Raw genomic sequence first — 23,430 nt, 5'->3', positions numbered from 1 at the left:
TAAATGAATGTTGGGCCATCATACGGAGATTGGCACAAGGAGAAACCTCGGCCTCTTTCCGGGATCGTACCAGCAACCTCTCGGATAGAGTCTAGTGCTCCATTGGCCAGACCACCATCGCCACACTTTAATATATTACAAAAATAAAATAAAAAGAAAACAGACAATGACCAGCAGTTGTACCGAGCTGTTATGTGAAATTTTATACATAAATATAGCTTACACCACTAAAGATGGGACATGTTCACATCTTCGAGACAACTCACAATGGTCTGCTCTGGAAACCGTTATACTCATCCACGTTTGTCTAAAACCTATACAAAATGCCTCCCTAAATTATACGCGATCATCGAAGCTATGGTTTATTATAAGTAATGAGAGATACATTGTAGGTGCTGCCCTTCACCGTCCGCACTATTTACGTTTGCATCTGCAGCTGTTTAAACTGTGCTAGTGAGTCCCGCTATGTATCTTCGTTTAAAGGAAATGAGTTTAAAGTAAATGAATTACTGATGTCTTATTAGAGATGCACTCTTGTCAAGACTTAGTTCGTACCGTGTCTGAATGGCGTTCTTAGCGAATATATACCAACATAATAGCGACCCTATAGTTATCTTATGCCGAAGTACCTCCACATTCTTCTACAATGATAACAAACTCGTTTCTCGCTATACGGGACAAGTAGTCGAACACCATAATTATAGAAGGCGGTATGATGTTGATTGTAGCCTCATTCTATTTGTTACCATTCTGTACGTAGGAGCTACTATGTTGCACTAACTGGTCGCGGAAGATAACAGTACGCAACCGGATACTTAGTACTTTCTCTCTCATGCAGAGTACCACCTATAAATGCTAGGTGCGGTTGCCTTCGGTTTTGATGAATGTCAACGTAAACACTCCTGAATCATAACGTTGCAGAAATACTTCGCGTGATGGACGTGCAGCCACTTGTGTGCACCAGCTGCTTCCACTTCTCGGACAGAAATATCATCGCACTGCTCGTAGGATGCTTTCCAGAGCAGCTGCAATACACGCAGTACACACTGTCAAGTTGAATGCTGTGACACTACATTACTCTCCCTGTCTCACCGTACTGAAAAGTTCTTCAGTAACATAAATTACGATTACTATTTCATGCTCTACGTCTTTTGGAAGCAAGCACTGTTGAAATCTGTGTAATAATGTTGGTTCCACTGAGACCAGTAGTGAGGTTAAACGTTACTATTCAGGTGCATCATTGCTTTTTTTGAAGTCATATGGTAAGTACCATCTGTCCACTGCCACGACGGATGCACAAAACACTGTACGTGCTTTGCAGAACAATTAATTGAGCAGTCATGAACACTTTACAATCAGTATGAATTACTCCATTTAGTCCGTTTATTTTTTATACGAATATTCAGTACCCAAAAGCACATTATGGATTTCCTGAGATGTGGTTGGTCCAGACTACCTCGTCATGGAAAACAACAACCGTTCGCATACAGCTGATACGCAGGTGAAGATATGGTCGCACCGTATGGAACACCTGGACTGATTTGAGAATACATATCACGTACTCTAAGCCACCACGACATACTCACCGCAGTCTTTGGAAAGTGATAAGATCGGGTACTCCCGGACGACCTCAAAGTTGGTCACGTCGCCAATTAAAATACGTGACATCTAGGGATAACCATTCCCCACAACTGACTGTTTCGTTTTTGTTGGAAATATTTCCGCCTTTCTGAACTTTTTTCTTCGAACGGTTTGTATTATATTTCAGAATAAATTATGTGTCTAGCACCCAATGGTTATCACATTTTCTGTGATTAGGCTTTATATTTGTGAGATCCTTTTCGGAAGATATGGCCTCGTTTCATAATTAATCTCACAATTCAAACGTCACTGTACATGAAGCATAGTGAGTACTCTTGTCCATTCTCAGAGCTCCATTTCAGCGATCGCTAGAAGGCGTAACTCTCATACCATGTGTTCCCTTCCACTCATCTTTTCTAATATAAGATGTTAAACACTCTCTTTTGTGATTTTTTTTATATTGTCCGTAAGATGCTACGTGAGAATCACGCTTCAATTAATTTATTTTTTTAAAAATTATGGACTCTTTACGACGAATAATTCGAGCTCCGAATACTCGTCTGGGACAGCAATTGCGACTAGTGCTTTTCCTAAATCTCTTTGCGTGAATGACAGGACAGTTCCCTGTGCAGTTTGAGCTGCTTACCTGCGAGCTACACACAACGTGAAAACAAAAACGAATAGCTTGTTGTGAAAGTACTTAGCTGTGTTTCATAGTTTAAAAATGTAGGTTGCGGTTCGTTTATTGTGCTTATGCTCAGATGTCACTAGCTTGTCATGAAAAAAGTCTGATTTTGGAGTAGGTCGATTTGTACTTGGGATTTTGCGTATATTTAGAAATGAGTTCCATGAGAACCGTCCAACGGCATCAGTTGAAATAATAGTAGAAGCGAAATGAGAGCGAGATTAATGGCAGTTATGAAGTTGTTCAGCTGTAGTCGTGAGTGCAATCGCCGAGCGCGTCCACATAGTAGGTGAAAAACTGCCGAGTGCGGTTACGAGCAGTGCGCGCAGAGCAGCAACATAACGGCGCCACACAGTATTTGTCTCTGAGGCGGTCATAACTATATTGAAATAGCGCTCCGTTGGTTCAGCTGTTCGCTCAGTCGTGTAGTTAATCGTCACGTATCGACCGTCTGTGACGATTTGGGTGAAAAATGATGTCGCATTTACCATCTGTGAAAGAGTAACACTGACCATTCAATGTAATTTGCCTTGTTACACTCCAAAATTAATTTTTGTCCAATTTCGACAATTATGTTTATCATGCATAACATGGCATTGTCAGGGAAGAAACTACGCAGTCTCATTGCGGCAGCCTCTGTTCGTGATTCATTTAACGATCGACTGGGTTTCCTTTATCTCCACAAAAAAAATGAGTTGTTTAGGATATATTCTGATAGAATTTTTGTTTGATCATCCTCTATACGCAAGTAGGATTACGAAAATATTGATCACATGTGTCGTTAGCGAAATTTTTTTCCTTCCCTTCAGTTACATGCAATATTTGTTTAATGACTCCAACATTCGTCGGTTGCGCACATTACCACAATATTTTCTAAGGTGACCTAGGGAGTAGCTCTGGATGCTAATTACTAAGATCTAAATATTAATAATAACACTAATTAGAAGTAGAAAGAATGATGACGAAGAACGAACAAATGGTCCATGATGGTTTTTGAATGAGGAAAGAGCGGAAAAAGCAAATGTTTATACGTCCGTGTGTATATGTTTTTAGAATCATAGATTCCATTATCTTGCAGCAACAGAGAGGTATACGTGTTGGCCAACGGTTGAAATTCAAATGGAGTAACACGAATGAAAAAATTTTTCATACCTCCAACAAATAGTAACTCTGGCCGTGATAAATATGCAAATAAATCCCCTTCATTTACATTTCATCCGTAAATTCGGAAGACTTTAGTTCCAGCACGCTCGGCTTACTGCAGATCACTCCGACAAGCAAGGCACAGCTTGTGAGCACCCGAAGGTACCGCATCACAAGCGTCTGGCGCACGCGGAAGTGCGAGCGAGCACTGAACGACACACACGCAAACTTCAAAGTGTTTCTGGTGTGTCAGCTTATGCTGCAGCGTTTAATTTTAGAAAACAAACAGTTTGAACACCTGGAAATGATTTCTCAGAAAATAAGTGATAAACCAGAAAAGAAAGAAATTATCCTCGTTCGAAAATGAATTACAGTGACTTTATTGAACACGAATACCTGAGAATTTAATACTTATGCTCTACAGGCTGAATGAAGACATTATGGTAAACCATAAAGAATAACTGAATTTAAATAGGCGCGATACTAGTCTGTTTCAAAGCAAAAAAATTGCCGATCGGTAGTTTTCTATTTTTTCTAGAGTTCTGAAATGAAACACTATATCAGACTGAATATTTTAATAGATTACGAAAATTTCTTGACAATTATCTACAACTTTACCAAACTCTCGGACATGTCAATTTCTTTCAACACATTGGGTTATCGTAACGTTTGTATCGCATGGAAATGCCCTCTGGAGAGACGGCTTGAATGTTTAAAGCATAGGTAACATCAATACAAGGTTAATAAGAAAAATGAAACTTTGTGACTGCAAGACGTCTAGCCTTGCGGCGCTTACAAAGTCGGAACACAAGTGAAAGTAAACATGACGAAATAAATAAACAGAATGATATATTGCTATATTGTTCGCTAGGTGAATTTAGATACAGGAGTGGAAGACGTTTTAGGAGTACGATTGCATCATACTTATTTAGTGTGTTCTGGTGTGAGTTTTTCATGGTACGGAAATTGAGAAGATGAACTGGTTGCGCTAATTTCTGAGGACGGCTGTTAAGTATTATGTCGAGACTTTCTGCAGTCATAACATAGTCAACAATTTAATTAATGAAAAAGGTGCTTGCTCACAGATGCAAATAACTTCAGGTTAAAAAGTGAAATTTTCTTTTTGTGTGTAGGGGGTAAAGAATATTTGGCTTCGAAAGCAATGACAGCTGCACCTGACAAGAACTAACGCTCCTTCGAAATTTCTATAGCTACCTTTGAAGATAAAATTTAAATTTAGCTTACCGAAGCAGTTAGGAACTAAATCAGTTGCACCATCCACTACAAAAAAGGTAAGTGTCAATTACCTTTCTCAAACGCACCATCAGTTAAAAAGAAAATATTTATTCATCTATTATTTAATGTCCCTTTATACTCGCATTAGAGTAGGCGTTTAAAATAAACAATACATCTGAGTTTCCATAAAGTTTCATACTGTCACTTTTTGTCGGTATTCATCATCCTTTGGACTTGTACAAGCCGTTAAAATAGATCGTCATGTTACGTGGGCATAGGTTTTCAACGGTTTGCTTATAATTTTACCTCAAGCAATACAGTGATACACAGGTATAGCTGAAATATTCTGTAAGTAGCAGTAATTGGATCGTAATCTGAATTAACTTGAGCAATAGTAATACATTTTACTATTAATACAATCCCGCTCTCTTCTTATTGAATGTAGCACCAACCAAAACAATTAGATGGAAATTACTAGAATGGAAATGTTCAGAGAAGGTGCAACTTCATGACTTGCATGTAACAGGAAGCGGTAAATATTTTTAAATAGACATTGTTATTCGTTTGTAATGGTACCTGAAATTCCGTACATTACATTCTGTACACTGCCATTTCAACCAAATGTAAAAGTATACCACTCCAAAAAGTTTTAGCAAATGAAGTAGCTTCCTTCAATTCAGTTTAAACCTCTGCCAGCCTTCCTCATTCAGGTTCTGTGCTATGAATACTCTCGTTGTAAGTTGAGTGTCTCCAAACAGCGATTTCGTGAAGCAATACTAAGGATAGATGTGAGGAATAAACTAGTTATTGTGGAATTCTTTGAGATGTACAGAATTGAATGTATTGAGTACTAGTAATTTCTGTTAATAACCCATTAGCCTTGAATCATACTCTGACGTTTTGAAACATTTAGTTAACTGGCTTTTCATTGATATGTTTGTTTTCTTTGCGAAAAGGTTTAAATATGTATGTAATTACAACGCAAATGGAACATCATATCTGTATATTAGAAGCAGAAGAGAATTTAGTAAGACGTACCTGACTGCTTCAAATCCTGAACTCTAATTGAACAGTATTCACAGCAAGTTTAGGGTTATTAACGTTATCATAACGATATAGAGTTTCACACATTCGAAAATCTTAGACAGCCACAAAATATTATCGATTGTAAAAATTTCCAATTGAATTATTGCGGAACATCATTTGTCAACTTAAATGTAGTCTGTACATTGGTTGAGTCTTACGCAGAAGATTACAGCCACCAGACACATTTTACAATGCTATTTATTTATTTCAACATCGCAATTACCGGTTTCGAACCGACAGGTTCATCTTCAGACGCCTAGTTCACACTTTACAATAGTTTTCGCCTCTTCTTTCCCCAACTGACGAAATTTCCTTGGGGTGGTGGTGCCCTACAACCAAAACAAGATGAGAGACAACCTTTGTTTAACTGTAATTGTCCATCATAACGAATTTAAGTGATATAAACAGCCTGTTAAAGGGAAGATTTTTCGGTTGCTTAGGCTAAACAATATGCGCCATTATGTTCCAGCGCCGAATGGTGCGGGTTCTTCATCGTAAGTAGCCGAAACATCTTCCCATTAATAATTTGTTTACATCACTTAAGATCGTTGTGAGGTACAGTTACAGTTAAAAGAGACATCGTCTCACATCTCGTTTTGGTTGTAGGGCACCACCACCCGAAGGAAATTTCGTCAATTGGGGAACAATAGGTGAAAGTTAATGTAAAACGTGAACTAGCCATCTGAAATGAACCTGTTGGTTCGAAACCGGTAACGGCTGTTTCAATAAAGAAATAGCATTGTAAAATGTGGCTAGTTGCTGTAATCTTTTATGTAAGAGTCAACTATATTTTGTACACAGCCACGGGCTCTAAATGTCAGTTTCTGACGATATAGCTTTAAATGTGTTGTGTCCACGTGACTATCATTTATTAATTAAGACTGTTTTCTACTGTGTATCGATTTCTATTTTAAATATTTACAAATAACTTAATATCCTAGAAATTTTTTCAAAATATTGCCAGTATTCTGTGCTAATCATTATTCTTCTCTGTTACGTGCCACGAAACGGAAAATTTATGTCGGTCTTCAAAAATACTGCTATGTAAAGTATAGTAAGTATTCATTACGCATGTAACTTAACAATGTTCAGCGGAAAAATATTTGTTACTGATTTAATCATAACCTTCTATGACCCACACCTAATTATTTTCGGTAAGTGGTACCTGTTAGGGAAGGGAGCAAAAACAAATCTGGTAAGTATTTGGCCTAATATACGACTCGGAATTATGGTAGGTTGTATATTTCATCATAGGACCGTGTTGCATTCTCTCACATGGGTTTCACAAATGATACGCAGTAAGAACAATCTTAAGACAGGTAAGTGTGGGAATTTAAATGACGACTGAATGACTGTAATCGACAAGGAATGTAAGGTACCAAATTATTACGAGTGGTCGTCTTGCACTGAAAGCGTAGCTGGCCGTGTACCTAGGAGGAGAGCAGATTTTGGTTCTTATGTTCGCACAGCTGACGCTGGCTGCTGGGCCGAGCGAGCGGTGTTCAAAAAAATGGTTCAAATTTCTCTGAGCACTATGGAACTCAACTTCTAAGGTTATTAGTCCCCTAGAACTAAGAACTAGTTAAACCTAACTAACCTAAGGACATCACACACATCCATGCCCGAGGCAGGATTCGAACCTGCGACCGTAGCGGTCTCGCGGTTCCAGACTGCAGCGCCTAGAACCGCACGGCCACAACGGCCGGCAGCGAGCGGTGTGCTTCACTAATTCTGCGTGCAATATGTTACACATTCTCGCTATGAATCTAAAGAAGTACTATTAAATATTAATCGATCTTTTTCATACTTAATGTGCCAAATTCCAGGGATAAGACAACCACGCTGCTAAAATTTCAAATCAATAACTTCAATACTTTCGGAGAAATAACTTTTAGCTAAAACACATAACAACTGTGCTGGCATTGTGAAGCGTAGCCATGAATTGTAATATATTCGTTTGTAGTATCAACTCAAACTACAACCAAGAGGATAGGTTAATATAATCTAATTTTCTGGAATTTTCTTTTGTTTCATTAGCGCAGATGTCTGACGTGATTAAAAGTACATTGAAAAATTATTATTTCATTGTGTTTTGGAGAGACTGAGGGAGTGAATGGAGGACATACGTGAAGTGAGAATGTGACATTATATTAAAATTATGTAAATGTATGCGTCAGAGAGTTGTTGTCCAAGTAGGGAAATCAGTACCTTATATACGAGTGAGCTTGAATTTGTAAAGGGCAGCCAGAAGGGGCGTTGAGTAATAAATTTACTTTGTGGATAGGGATAGTATTTTGTTTTCATTAAATTTCATTTAGTTTCGGAATTCGGAGATTTCTGATCTAAATTACGTGTGTTAATCTGATTGGCTGGCATTAGAAATACAGGGAATAAAGAAGTTCTCAAGATGATCTCATTGGCTGCCTAACATACTAGCCAATAGGAATTCAGCATTTCCCGCGCGTTTGAGTAGGTCTTTGTGCCTCAGCTCTGTGAGTCGATGGAGGCGCTCGGGAGCCGCCTTCTGGTAAACACCTGTGATAAATTGCGCTGATCATATTTGTACCCAAAATGAAGAAATTCGCGCGTTCGCGCGGTCCTCGTGCCGTTGACGAAAAGCGACTACAGTATTGAGAATTTTGTGGAAGTCTGAGCATCGTGAATGGCAGTGACGGCTCGTCCGTGTACGTAGTATACATTAAGGTGTTCACAAATTTTTACATTCCGATAAATTTGGGTGTGTGAAATTAGTAGCATCTGCTGTATAACTGTTATGCTTACAATAAGTTTATACAACTACAGCCGCCGTCAATAACAGTGACAACCGTAATACCAATAATAATAATAAGATGCATAACTTATCTGACAAAATAAAGATTTGTTTTTGTTCAATTTTATTATTTTGTTTTTAATTAGGTACAGTTTATGGCAGTAACGAAATAATGAGTTAAGTTTTCACTTTCGCAACTCTCCGTTTCGCATTTTTGTGTAAGTGGGAGTTTTCGTGCTTTTCTATTTTTTCGGACAAATTTACAGGGCCCCTAACAGATATATCAGTTCACGAATTTACTTCCGGTCTGAAAATAAGTTATTCTTATGTTCCACCCACATAGCAACTCGTACCAACTGTGCACCTCCCTTGTTAAATATTCGCTTGTAGTCACGCTTATTTGATTTCTTCCCTTACTCAATCAAAGGATCTGTTCTCGGAGGCTCTACTTTCTTTGCTGTTAACTTTTGCTCATAATTTACTTTTATGTTCCCAGAATGAGATTTTCTCTCTGCAGCGGAGTGGGCGCTGACATGAAACTTATTGGCAGATTGAAGCTATTTGCCGGACCCAGACTCGAACTCGGAAACTTTGCCTTTCGCTGGCAAGTGCTCTGCCGACTGAGCTACCCACGCATGACTCACGAGATATCCTCACAGCTTTGCTTTTCTGTTAGCATTCAAAATATATTCAACACAGTTCATGTTTACACTACACACAAAAGCAAGCTGCCGGCCGATGTGGCCGAGCGGTTCTATGCGCTACAGTCTGGAACCACGCGACCGCTTCGGTCGCAGATTCGAATCCTGCCTTGGGCATGGATGTGTGTGATGTCCTTAGGTTAGTTAGGTTTAAGTAGTTCTAAGTTCTAGCAGTTAAGTCCCATTGTGCTCAGAGCCATTTGAACCATTTTGAACAAAAGCTAGCTCCCGCACAGTAAACAACCAATTCCAAACACAAACTGCTGTTTGTCGAAATGATTAAACTCAAGTAGTAATGTCCGCCAAACAGGTCACTTGACTAGAATACAAATGAGACGCTGAGTTCCATAAGAGCCTAAAGCACACCGGCGTCCATCCACATTCAAGTAAATAACAGAGAGACCAGTGTACAGCTTTTCGTGAATTTTCAAATGTACAATGTGGGCCTACAGTACAGATAAACCTGACTCATCATAGGATCAGCAGATTTCAGAAGCATGAACAAATGCTACAATCGACAGTGATGTCCTTCAGGTCCTTAGATTCGCACCACCTCAAATGGTTTACGGTACGTAAGATAAAAATGGTTCAAATGGCTCTGAGCACTATGGGACTTATCATCTATGGTCATCAGTCCCCTAGAACTACTTAAACCTAACCAACCTAAGGACATCACACAACACCCAGTCATCACGAGGCAGAGAAAATCCCTGACCCCGCCGGGAATCGAACCCGGGAACCCTGGCGCTAGAAGTGAGAACGCTACCGCACGACCACGAGCTGCGGACACGTAAGACAAAATTCGTAATTTAATATTTCATAATTCATTCAGGAACCCAGAAAGTAGGTTTACAGTCAGTACAACTTTAACATACACTGACAACCGATCTAAGCTTACTGTATAGTGAGTGAACTAGCGTGCTATCATCCAGCAGAATTTATGCCGAGCAAATGGGGATAAAAGTCGGCTGCAGTGTGCCACCACCTAGTGGCTCTGACGTAAAGTTCTATTTGAGTGGCAACTGCTAGCTGTGCACATCGTGAACCGTACACGTTGTTTATCAAATCTGTATGTATTTGGCCTGTAAGTCAATTACCTCACGCGAATTGCGCATGCGCAAAAGCTCCTTAGAACGTGAACAACTAAGGTGTGCTCGCGACCCTGATGCCAGATCTGGAGGAGCAGTACCACGATAGATTTAAGTTAAGTATCTTTCAGATGGCCACATCTGCGTTACATTTAACAGCAGTCGAAGAAGATACCCAATAAATCCGCAATGTGTGGAAAGTTGGGGTGTTCACGTGCTCTTCTGCTCTTACACAGCAGCCGCCACTGATGAGTGGTTTATTTTATGAAATATTCGCGTTTGAACCTTTCATGTCGTTTATAAACTCCACATGGTATTCTTCCTATAGATTACGAAGTATTATGCCGAGCTCTTCTATACAAGAAGCCTACTGAACGACTGAATGTGTTAACTCGCAAGTAGTCGTGCGTCAGTGACTGTTTAGGACGTTTAAAATATCGGGTCGGACTAAATACCTTCTCGCTGTTTTGAGTGTCAGCTTGTTACAGAGACAGTCAATAATGTTGCATATAGATGTCGGAATATTAAATATGGACTTGACAGCTATTTTCCTTGTTTTAAATACAATAAACAGACTAAAAAGGAATTTTTGTCATTTTTTCGAACGGGTCTTGCAAAAATCCCGAGCGCTCGATAGTTTAACTAACTTGCAGTTACTACCCATGGACCGGAGTTGTATGGCCCTTAATTGGTAGATACTTAGTCGAATATTCGTCAGCGCTGCTTTGTTAACTAAACCAGTACCTACCATCGCAGAATGAAGGGGCAGACAACCAGAAGTTAAAAATGGTTGAAATGGCTCTGAGCACTGTGGGTTGGCAAATGGTTCAAATGACTCAGAGCACTATGGGACTTAACTTCTGAGGTCATCAGTCCCCTAGAACTTAGAACTACTTAAACCTAACTAACCTAAGGACATCACACACATCGATGCCCGAGGCAGGATTCGAACCTGCGACCATAGCGGTCGCGCGGTTCCAGACTGTAGCGCCTAGAACCGCTCGGCCACTCCGGCCGGCAGCACTGTGGGACTTAACATCCGACGTCATCAGTCCCCTAGAACGTAGAACTACTTAAACCTAACTAACCTAAGGACATCACACACATCCATGCCCGAGGCAGGATTCGAACCTGCGACCGTAGTAGTCGCGCGGTTCCGGACTGAAGCGCCTAGAACCGCTTGGCCACCCCGGTCGGCAACCAGAAGTCTTTCCAGGTAGCTGGACATACTGTTTAATGGATACGGAGAGCATAACCTGCCCCGACGCAGGACCAGTAATGATAGAAAATACCAAGATGTACAGAAAACTTAACATTTATTTTCCGTTCACAGTAAAGAAACTCAGTAATGATAACCTTACAACGAAACAAAGTCTTTGTATAAATGGAACTTCCAATTGAACATATGACTCAAGAACAATGCACTTAAAGCTTACTAAGATGCGAACACTTGCTAGAAGATTCACTTAAGCGACTATTTGTTACAGTGGTTTGTAAAAGCACACTCTCGAAACGGCTCAGCTTCGCTAACGCGCAACAGTTAGTCCACAAACCAGAAGTTAATGTTTCACAGTACTGACCTAAATCAACATGCGAATTGTTAACGACCTAAAACCTCTCCTGAGAGTGGCACCAAAACCTGCAGCTCAGGTTAACGCTTGCAGATATATTTAAGTATCAGCTGACGACCCAATCCTATCACCGACACACTTCAATCTAGTCTCCAGCTGGATTATAATTGAAGTATGATACCAACGCAACCAGTTTGCTGCCAAAAAACAGTCACTGTACAGAAACCGATGCACAGTCCAGTGGATTAGAGAACAGTAGCAACTTTTCGTGAGTGTGTTTATTCAGTTACGAAAATGTTCCAACACTTAATGTTACAACAAATTTTAGCCCAGAATTAACCTTTTGAAAGGACAAAAGGAGTTAACCTTTCTGCTCATTTTCCAACCTCACAAGCCGTTCTGCGTCCACCGTAAAATTTTAAAGAGCAGAAATACGTACGTACATCACACGGGCTTCATCATCAGTGAAAATAAAAAAAAAAAAAACTAAATACATAGGAACACAACTTGCTAAACTTGAGCGTCATTATATGTTCTTTCCAATGGTCCACACGCAATATACGTACACTGCAACTTGTTAAAATGACATTTACATGAATTATTGGACAAAGTAATGATTATCTGGATAAATAATTATTAATGCTATAAATGAGGAAGTTATTTTCTTTTTCTTTTTACCTTTCCATGAGTAAACTGCTGAAACAATTTTGATGAAATTTGGTATGGAGATGGCTTGAACGCCGAGGAAGAACGAGGGTTGCTTTAGAAAGAGTGTAGTACAAGACATTTATTAATCTGAACAATATAGCACGAATTAGAGAAACATATTTATTGTTTGAGAAACCTATTTGGTCTAAAGTGTAGACAGAAATGGGCTGCCAACTATAATAATCATATGTTGCGACCGAGGCTGTTTTATTGTATTTTAGTATTTTGCTCTGATCATTGCTAAATCTCCAGTGAAAGAATGCTTTCCAAAATTTCATTTACTCTTCGCCTCTTCAACACTCGCTTATTCATGCTAAAAGTTTTATTGTTCGATACGTTCTACACAATACAGTTCTACGTAATGATGACAGTGCTTATACAGTTCTCAAAATGTTTAATCCGTACCTCCATTCTAATATTACTAAATGCGCAAACAAGTCCGTGTATTATATTGTCAGGACTAAACTACTAAGTCGCGAGGGGTAGCCGCGCGTTCTGGGGCGCATTGCCACGGTTCGCGTGGCTCCCCCAGTCGGAGGTTCGAGTCCTCCCTCGGGTACGAGTGTGCGTGTTGTCCTTAGCGTAAGTTAGTTTAAGTTAGATTAAGTAATGTGTAAGCCTAGGAACCGATGATTTCAGAAGTTTGGTCCCATAGGAACTTACCACCTACCTATCTAAACCACTGCGCCGATCTCGGTTAAATTTGGTATGGAGACTGTATGAGCCACGAGGAAGAATATAGGCTTCTGTAGAAAGTTTAAAAAAACATTTTTATAGCTTTTTCTGTATCAGTGAAAGTATGGTACACCTTGGTAACATCGTGGCATTGCTTATTTCGTGATACTTTGTTGATTCCTCTTCACGGATTTATCAACCACGCTAGAAATGCAGTCGCTGACCCACAAATAGCAGCACATGTCCCCTACCTGCAGCGGCATTTTACGCCGCGCTACCAGTGGCCTTGGCAGCACAGTGAGTTGTTTTTTTCCGTTGGGGGTTGTTGGAATTCGCTTTCGCGCTGCAGAATCCCACGATTTTTTTCAAAGTGCTGATTACTCCTCATATTAACAAGGGAACTTTTTTTGATTTTGCTCAGTTGTTTGTGTGATATAAATAAATTTTTGTCATTAAGGTTTTTGTTTTTGCGTTCGTTAGTTTAGACGTAATAGCCTTAGCTGCGCTACTAAAAAGCTTAGCACATTAACTGTCATCTTGCGCCACCCTAGACAGTCTTCACAATTGCTGACTAATAAACGTATTTAAAAGCGGATATTTAATTATTTGTAGTAGCATGCCCGTGGTATAGATAGAGCACTTCATTTTAAACCAGATAAGATGCCGGCCGAAATGGCCGTGCGGTTCTAGGCGCTGCAGTCTGGAACCGCGAGACCGCTATGGTCGCAGGTTCGAATCCTGCCTCGGACATGGATGTGTGTGATGTCCTTAGGTTAGTTAGGTTTAACTAGTTCTAAGTCCTAGGGGACTAATGACCTCCGAAGTTGAGTCCCATAGTTCTCAGAGCCAGCCAGATAATATATTAAATTTATATATCACGAATTAACCAAGCTATCACGGACTTAACCAGTTTTTTTCTTCTGCATGTTAGAAGCCTCCAAAAAATTGCAAATATGCCAACCAAAATAATATTACAGCAGCAAGGTTGGTAAAAGAAGAGAAGTACTCAATTTACAAGGCATCAAAGCAATGTGAAGTGCCGTGGTCTGCCCTGAAAGACTTTCTTAGCAGGACTGAAGGTGAATTTGTAGGCCTACCTAAAAATGGAACAAAGAATATGCAATTACATACTTTCGAAACAGGAATTACAATCCGGATTGACTGTTATTCTGTTTCGAAAACTGGCATATAAGCTAGCTACAGCAACTGGTAGAAAAGATCCCTTTAATGAAGAAGAACAAGCTGCAGTACCCTGTTATGGGCTTACCTTAAGAGTGCCCGAAAATATAGCTGCTTATAGGTCTTCAATGGGAAATAGGTCAATAATTACTGACTTTTATCAAAAATTAGAAACATTAGTAACAGAACTAGGAGTTCAAGATCGTCCAGATCTAGTATGGAATTGCGATGAGACAGGGCTCTCATATGTGGTGAAAGCATCCAAGATCGTTACAGCAATGGGGAAAAAGTATGTATATAGCAGAACATTTGCTGATCGAGGTGAAAATCTCACATTGCTTGCCTGTGTCAATGCTAGTGATCACTGTATACCACCTATGTTGATATTTAAGGGTGTTCGAATGTCAGAAGATCTTCTGAAAGATGTAATTCCTGGCACCATTGTGAAAGAATCACCAAAATGGTGGATACATGGGTCAATCATTTCAGAAAATGTATACCTCCTGCAAGACCTATAATTTTTAGTAATGGATTCCCATGGATCCCATATTTCGTAGGAGGTCATTGATCTGGCCAAGAAGAACCAAATCTTTGTTCTGACATTTCCTTCTCACACTACTCAATTCTGCAACCATTGGATGTAGGGGTATTTAGGCAACTTAAAAGATCATGGGGAAAATCTTTAAATAGCTACATGGTCAAGAATGCAGGTCTCAGACCCAACAGATCTGATTTCCACAAATTGTTGAAACCTGCTTACTACAGTGCTTTCAGTCCTGAGACCATTATATCAGCTTTTAGGAAGACTGGGATATATCCATTTAATCCTGCCGCTGTGACTGATGAGGCAATAGCAACATCAAAGCTGACATCAAACCTGCAGAAGACAACCTGGAACCAGAATTAGATGATTCAGAAAAACATTCAGAGGTGAATGAACTTCTTGCACTGCCTGTCTTAACAGATGATGGGAACACATGCAAGCGGAGGAGAAAGACAGATAGCAAGGCAAAATGTCTGACGCCAATTCAAGAAGCAGCTAACAAAAGAACCAGAGGTAGGTCTATGCATTTTCTAAAATATTATCTCACGTGCTTCATTAACAGAGTTGACAGTTGGTCCTTTCAGTTATTGTTTATTTTTTTAATGAAATTTATTGATTTATAGGTAGGCCACGAAAGGAGGGTACATTAAATCCGCAACCCAGCACCTCTGGAGTGATAAAGAAGAAGACGAAGGATGACAATAAATGTGGATGCTGTGGCCACAGTTATTTAAAAGACGCGAGGAAAAAATCAGGTGCTCAGGACGTTTTTATGTGCAACAGGTGTCAAAACCTTTCTGATGAAGACTAAAATGAGGCTTTCATTTAATCAGTTAATTCAGTCAGTGTTTTTGCTCATTAATTCGTCAGTACTTCATCATTATTATCATAAATAAGCCTCAATGTCGTATAATGTCAAAATAAAATCTTTTATAGAAATACAATGCTTTCATTATTTAATTAATGGATTATCAAGAAATTACCCAAGTAATGTCACGAACTTACCAAGGGTATCATGAAATAACCTACAAAATTCTTAGTTGATGATATCGTAAGGGAGAGATTGTATAATCAACAAATCATAAAATTGACCATATTGAGTAATGCATTTAAGGACATGCTTACGTAATTCAGTAGGCTTTCAAAATATTTTTCGTGTACTTAATACAGAAATCCTCACGAAATTACGAAGGTTTACCCTATACGAAGTTAAAAAATTGATAATTAATTGCATAACGTACACGTCGCATGATGTATAGCAATGGCACGATGCACAGATATGCACTCTGTCCACGCCCCTCCGCATGCGCCGCTTCTGCAGTCGACGCCGCATAGTGCGTTGTGGTTGTGGGCGGGGGAGGGGAGGGGGAGGATGAATGTCCGCACATCAAGAGCTATGCTTACCCAAACAAACACACACGTGGGGGCAGCAGTAGCTTACTTACTCTCCATCACTCATCATAACAAAACTACTGATATGCGAGCGCAGCTGGTGGTAACAGCTTTTGCTAAATACACATTCAATCTATACATCTGATAGATTGGTAGAAAGGAAACGGGCGGGCGCCCAAAACGTTACACTTATGAGTTCGTGTGGAAGATTCACACATGATTAAAATAAGCTGTAGCATTGGTTGAGATCATAACAGGAAACGACCTGTGCTACTGGATGAATCTTTCGGGTATCATCTGACACCTTGTTTACGATTATGGCTAAATTTTTAATTGCTGCCATACTTGCTTTCTTCACACTTGCTTAAGCGGAACGACAGATGGATTCGCGAATTAATTCAATGATTTATTAAATCTCAAACACCACACTGCAGTTACATCTGAAGAAATTTGGTTTGAAAACCATTATAAGCCCACATAATCAAAAAGAAATGTTACAAAGCACTTGACCTGACTCCCGAACAGTTTCAGATACGTCTGGCAGCATTGACGCATCACACCTACAGGTCTTGCCTCTACGGTACCGTATTACCAACTGATCATGGGTAACACGACCATGCCCTAAAGTAGCATTTCTGTCGTCGTTGGTAAATTCAAACAATGCTCTTCTGCGTATATTCGTTCTAAAACTATACATCTAAAAATAGTAGACGTATCAAGCAGATGATGGTTTTGACTTTTCGCAATATGCTAATTTCACAGATTTTTATAGATGTTTCTTATCGCCTCTCGTCTGTTACGAGCTGACTTTCCAATAAATGAACACTATAGTAGACGTACTTTCTCTTTATTTCTTTTTACACGTCAAGTTCTGTAAGACCAAATTAAGGAGCAAATTTCCAAGGTCATGGAACGTGTCAGTACGTGCAATTACAACATAAAAGTAATAACAGAATACAAAATAAAATGTTTAGAAACCCGAAAAAAGTCAGTCCATAATTTTAAGTAAACGCAATCAACAATACAACAAAAATCTCCTTAATTTTTCAAAGACCTCATCGACAGAATAGAAGGAGTGACCCACGAGAAAACTCTTCAGTTTCAATTTGAAAGCGCGTGGATTACTGCTAAGATTTTTGAATGCGAGTGGTAGCTCATTGAAAATGGATGCAGCAGTGTACTGCACACCTTTCTGCAGAAGAGTTAAAAGGAAGTCCGATCCCAATGCAGGTTTGATTTCTGCCGAGTATTAACTGAGTGAAAGCTGCTTATTCTTAGGAATAAGCTAACATTGCTAACAAGAAATGACAGTAAGGAATACATATATTGAGAAGCCAATGTCAAAATACCCAGACTCGTTTAACGGGGTCGACAACTGGTTCGTGAACTCACACCACTTATTGCCTGAACCACCTGTTTCTGAGCCAAAAATATCCACTTCGAATGGGAAGAGTTACCCAAAAATATAATACCATACGACATAAACGAATGAAAATAAGTGAAGTAGACTAATTTTCTTCTCGGAAGATCACTCACTTCAGGTACTGTTCGAATAGTAAAAACGTCAGTATTAAGTCTTTGAGCAAGATCCTGAACGTGGGCTTTCCACGTCAGTTTACTATCTATCTGAATACCTAGATATTTGAACTGTTCGGTTTCACTAATCATATGCCCATTCCGTGAAATTAAAACGTCAGGTTTTGATGATTAGTGTGTTAGAAACTATAAAAACTGAGTCTTACTATGTTTCAGCATTAGCTCACTTTCTACAAGCCATGAACTTAGGTCATGAACTGCATCATCTGAAACCAGGCCAATTTTGTACACAACATCTTTACTACCAAACTAGTGTCAACAGCAAAATGAAATATTTTACAATTACTCGTAATACTAGAGTGCATATCATTTATATAAATAAGGAACAAGAGTGGCCTGAACACTGATCCCTGGTGCACCCCCTCTTCCCCTCCCCCCTTGGCTGTACCCCACTCAGACCCTACATCACAGCCCTTCTCAGCACTGTGAATTCTGACCTTTTGCTGCCTGCTGCTAAAGTAAGAGGTGAACCAGTTGTGAGCTCCTCCTATATTCTGTAATGGTCCAACATCTGGAGCAATATTTTGTGATCAACATAATCAAAAACCTTAATTAAATAAAAAAAATATGCCTAGCACTCGAAACCTTTTGTTTAACCCAATCAGTACCTCCCAGAGAAAAGAGAATATGAAATTTTCAGTTGTTACACATCTTCTAAAGCCTAATTGTACATCTGATAGCAAATTGTGTAATATACATTGATCAAGTATCCTTACGTACAAAGCCTATACAATAACTATAGCAAACATGGCATAGAAATAGGTCTAAAATTATCTACACTATCTTTTTCTCCCTTTTTATAAAGCGGATTTACTACTGTGTACTTTAATCGTTCAGGTAACTTACCATTCCTAAAGGAAAAGCTACAAATATGCCTAAACACAAGACTAACATGTGCAGCATAGTACTTTAATATTCTGATAGGCATCCATCATAACCATTAGAGTCCTTAGTCATCAGTGATTTAATTATTGGCCCAGTCTCTCACCTTGCCTGTATCACAGAGGAGTATTTCATACATCAATCTTGGAGAGGCATTTGCCAAGAAAGTTGAATGATTCCATATAGAAACTAAATATTTATTGAACTCACACGAAATGCTCAGAAAATGATTGTTAAATACTGTACATATATCTAATTTATCAGTAACAGGAATATTTTTACTACGAACTGACTTAATATAGTCGACCTTGTGTTGCTGACCAGACACTTCCTTCACAACTGACCATGTGGTTTTAATTTTATCCTGAGAAGTAGCTATTCTATTTGCTTACCACTTACTCTTTGTCTTCTTAATAACAATTTAAGGACCTTACAGTACTGTTTGTAGTGGGCTACTGTAGATTGATTGTGACTACTTCTAACATTTTGATATAATTCCTGCTTTGCTCTAGATGACACCCCTATCCCACTAGTCAGCTACCCTGACTGCCTATTACTGCTATTACCCCGTTTAGAGAGTTCTAATGATAAGCAACTCTCAAAGAACAGGAGAAATGTGTTACAGAAAGCATTATATTTGTCATCTATGGTACTGGCACTATAAACGTAGTGCCATTCTTGTTCCTTGACAAGGTTTAAAAGAACTCTCTATTGCTGTTGGATTAACATAATTTGTAATGATATGTGACATTTGTTTGAGTAAAAAAGCATTTCAGTGTTAAAATTTGTGCATCATGGTCTGAAAGGCCATTCACCCTTTTACTAACAGAATGTCCATCTAGTAATGAAGAACGAATAAAAATATTGTCTCTGGCTGTGCTACTGTTTCGTGCACCCTAGTTGCAAAAAACACAGTTTGCATCAGCTCATATGAATTAGATCTACCAACATCCTTTTTCTTGCACCATCATATACAAAATTTATATTGAAGTCCCCACATATAACTAGTTTCTGATACTTCCTACACAGTGAATCAAGAACTCTCTAGGTTGAGCAGAAATGCTCTGAAGTAAGCGTTAGGGGACCTATAAACAACAATTAGAAGTTTAGTTTCACTAAATTCAATTGCCCTTGCACAACATTCAAATATGTTCAGTGCAATGCCATGATACGTTTATGGACTCACATGGACTACTGTTTTTCGCGTACATAACCACTCCCCCAACCCGCAAGGAACTCCTAGAAAAACAGCCAGCTAATCTGTATCCTGGTAAAGGAAGCCTCTGAATTGTCAAATTATTTAAGTGGTGCTCCGATATACCAGTAATTTCGGAGTCAACGTCTATAACCGGTTCACTAACTTTAACTCTAATACCTCTTATATTTTGATGAAATACGCTAATTCCTTCTCTACTTGGAAACATGACGTCATCTGAAGGTGAACCTTTAGTCAGAGGGACTTCCCTTAAGCAGTTATACCTATCAGCTGACTTCAATCTAAAAAAAAAGCTCTAACACCAATTACTACAGGAATTTTTCCATGTGTGATTACACCGCCACCCACTATACTGTCACCTGTAAGCTTTGCCAGCCACCTCTTCCCATACCTGTTCAGGTGCAGGCCGTGCCTGGTGAAAACTGATTTACTGATAGATCCAACTGGCATCAATGAAATGTGGCCCATGCCCTCTGCCATCAGCGCCCTCACCAGACCCATGTTTTCGCGCATAACAGCTGCATTAAGGTGAGGTCGATCACGACGCTGAAACAGTTGCACGAAATGCGCATTAGTGCCACCAGTTTGAGGAGCTATCTTTACCAGGTCACCACCTACATCATATTCTCCGTCCCTATCAAGACTCTTCCCTGCTCCACCCACTGTCATTACCTGATCCTCCATTGTAAAATTCCTACATAACTCCCCTATGCTGTTAATCACCTGAGCCAACCCTGCACTAGGCTTCACAATGCTGGGGACCTGTTACTCACTTCCCAACACTTCCTGCAGCTGCTGGCCCACACCTCTACCGTGCGAACTACCTAGCAGCAGATCTTTCTTCTTTCTGTTAGACTTTGAAAATGACTTAGGCTTCCTAACTGCTGAGGACTACTACATGTTCCCTATACCTACAGCTACAAGAGGCTCCCCTCCACTCAGCTCTGCCAGTTGGTCAAATCTATTACATGTACGCAAAGTATAACTGTCTGAATGCCTCCTCCTCCTGGCTGCCTTTTTGCCAACTGCCAGTCCCCATTCCCCACCATCCTTCACTCTCCTTAACCTATCTAGTTCCTCTATTGCGCATTGTAACCGCACCTGAAGGGCACAGATCTTGCGCTCCTGCTCTTCTATCAACTTATTTCTACTACAGATACTGTGTTTCCACAAGAGGATCTCGCTGGAATGCCCACTGGCTTCCCCAATGCATTACTCCCAATGAAAATACTTTGAACAAATCTCACACCGTAACCCACTACTCACAAACCTACGACAGAGCCCGCACGTCTCACTAATGTCAAAATTTTACAGTTACTGAAAAACGCTGTACGTGTACGTTACCTGAGTTCAGTCACACCAGCAGAACTATTTATACAACTAACAATAGCGATCTCGAAATTCTCTGTCTACTAATAAGGCAACTAATTGTATTAATACAAGTACGCCACAGCTAATATTTCTGTTACTGATAAACAAGTTATATGTACACTATTTAACAATCACTTTCTGAGCACTGTTGGTGACTTAAATAAAAATTCAGTTTCTACAGGGAATCATTTAACTTTCTTGGCAAATGCCTCGCCGAGATTGATGTCTGAAATACTCCTCTGTGATACAGGCAAGGGGGAGATGGAGTCAATAATTAAATCACTGAAGACTAAGGACTCTCATGGATATGATGGAGCGCTCATCAGAATATTAAAGTACTGTGCTGCATGTGTTAGCCTTGTATTTAGACATATTTGTAATTTTTCCTTTAGGATTGGTAAGTTACCTGAACGATTAAAGTGCACAGTAGTAAATCCCCTTTGTAAAAACGGAGAAAAGGATAGTGTAGATAATTTTAGACCTATTTCTATGCCATTATTGCTAGACTTACACACTACTTAAAATAACTTACGCTAAGAACAACACACACACACACACACACATGCCCGAGGGAGGACTCTAACCTCCGACGGGAGGGGCTGCACAGTGAGTGACACCGTGTCAAGCCGCGCGGCCTCTCCGCACGTTTTTCTGTTTAATTTTTTTTTATTCACAAAATTACTAGCTAAAAATCAAAAATTCAAGCGGCCACTGTAGGAGTCAACGACGTTAAAACACTGAATGAATATTTTACTGAAATATTTCACTACAAACAATAAGGAACGTCAGCTGAAAACTAAAGCACGAAGTTTACTAAACGACTTCAACGCACAGAAAACTCTAAAAAAACCCAGCGAGTAAACACTTCCTAAAGTTTATTAAATCGTTATTTCGCCACAAACAGCACAAAACATCGCTGACGACTATTAAATTATTCGTTACAAAGGCTTCTCATTCGTTAATACTAAACTGTCAACACTTTTTGCGTCGTGACTTTTTCTGTGTTATTAATTTTGTGATCTATATACACTCTGTTATTGCAGTTATTCACCATTAGCTATATAAACCTAATAATGTTTACACATGTATATGTGCAATTCGCATTTATTATGTCATATTGCCACTAAACTTAGTGTTTGCCAAATTGCTAATTTTTAAAACATCTCACCTGACTTGTGATGGTGATGTTCTGTAGACATTGCGTTTGTTTCTAGTACTTAGGACTTTGTAAACTAATCGATATTTAAAGATAAATGATATATCTGCAGCTTCCAACGTCTTTGGCCAAGGAACTATCGAACCTTAAGCGTGCTACATATCTGACAGCCCCCAAACAATACCTTCTCAAGGCTTCTAGCTGTGCGCGCTATCCGCGCCTGTCTGCCATCACACTCATTTTCTGTGTATGGAGAGAGTCTCATTCTTTCGGCAGCTATGACAGGGAAAGGTCGGAACATGAAATTCTTAAACTGCAACATTTCACTGTGTGAGGAACGCCACAGCCCAGTGTATTCCAACACCAAAGAGAACTGTGGAGTAAAATGACTTATCTTCACTGTAGGAAATGTAATACTGGTCAGTCAGGGAGACACGTAGCAACTAAACTGACTGAACATAAACGTTGCAATGGGTTACAGAACCACGTCTTCACATCTACTGAGCATGTACTGAATAACGGCCACAACTACCTGCCACAGTACCACTGATTTATTTCGAATCCGCAGGAAGAAAGTTTTATGAGTTGAAATAATCAAACTCACCTAAATACTGCACCTCTTCTGAACTTTACCGTAGCGGTCGCGCGGTTCCAGACCTTAGCGCCTAGAACCACTAGGCCACCCCGTCCGGCTTTCTTCAAGGCTCTCCATCCATATTACGATGTATTTATTTTATTGAGACTGTCAATGCACTGCTAATAGCTACTGTGCTCTTCACATGAACGCCTTCTTTGCATTGAAATGCAATTTTTGTATATATGATTAAGCTTCCACATTTCCAACTATTTT

Source organism: Schistocerca serialis, chromosome 4, assembly GCF_023864345.2.
Source record: "Schistocerca serialis cubense isolate TAMUIC-IGC-003099 chromosome 4, iqSchSeri2.2, whole genome shotgun sequence".
Taxonomy (NCBI): Eukaryota; Metazoa; Arthropoda; class Insecta; order Orthoptera; family Acrididae; genus Schistocerca; species Schistocerca serialis.
The sequence above is the reverse complement of the archived record's forward strand: the minus strand, read 5'-3'. Positions refer to the sequence as shown.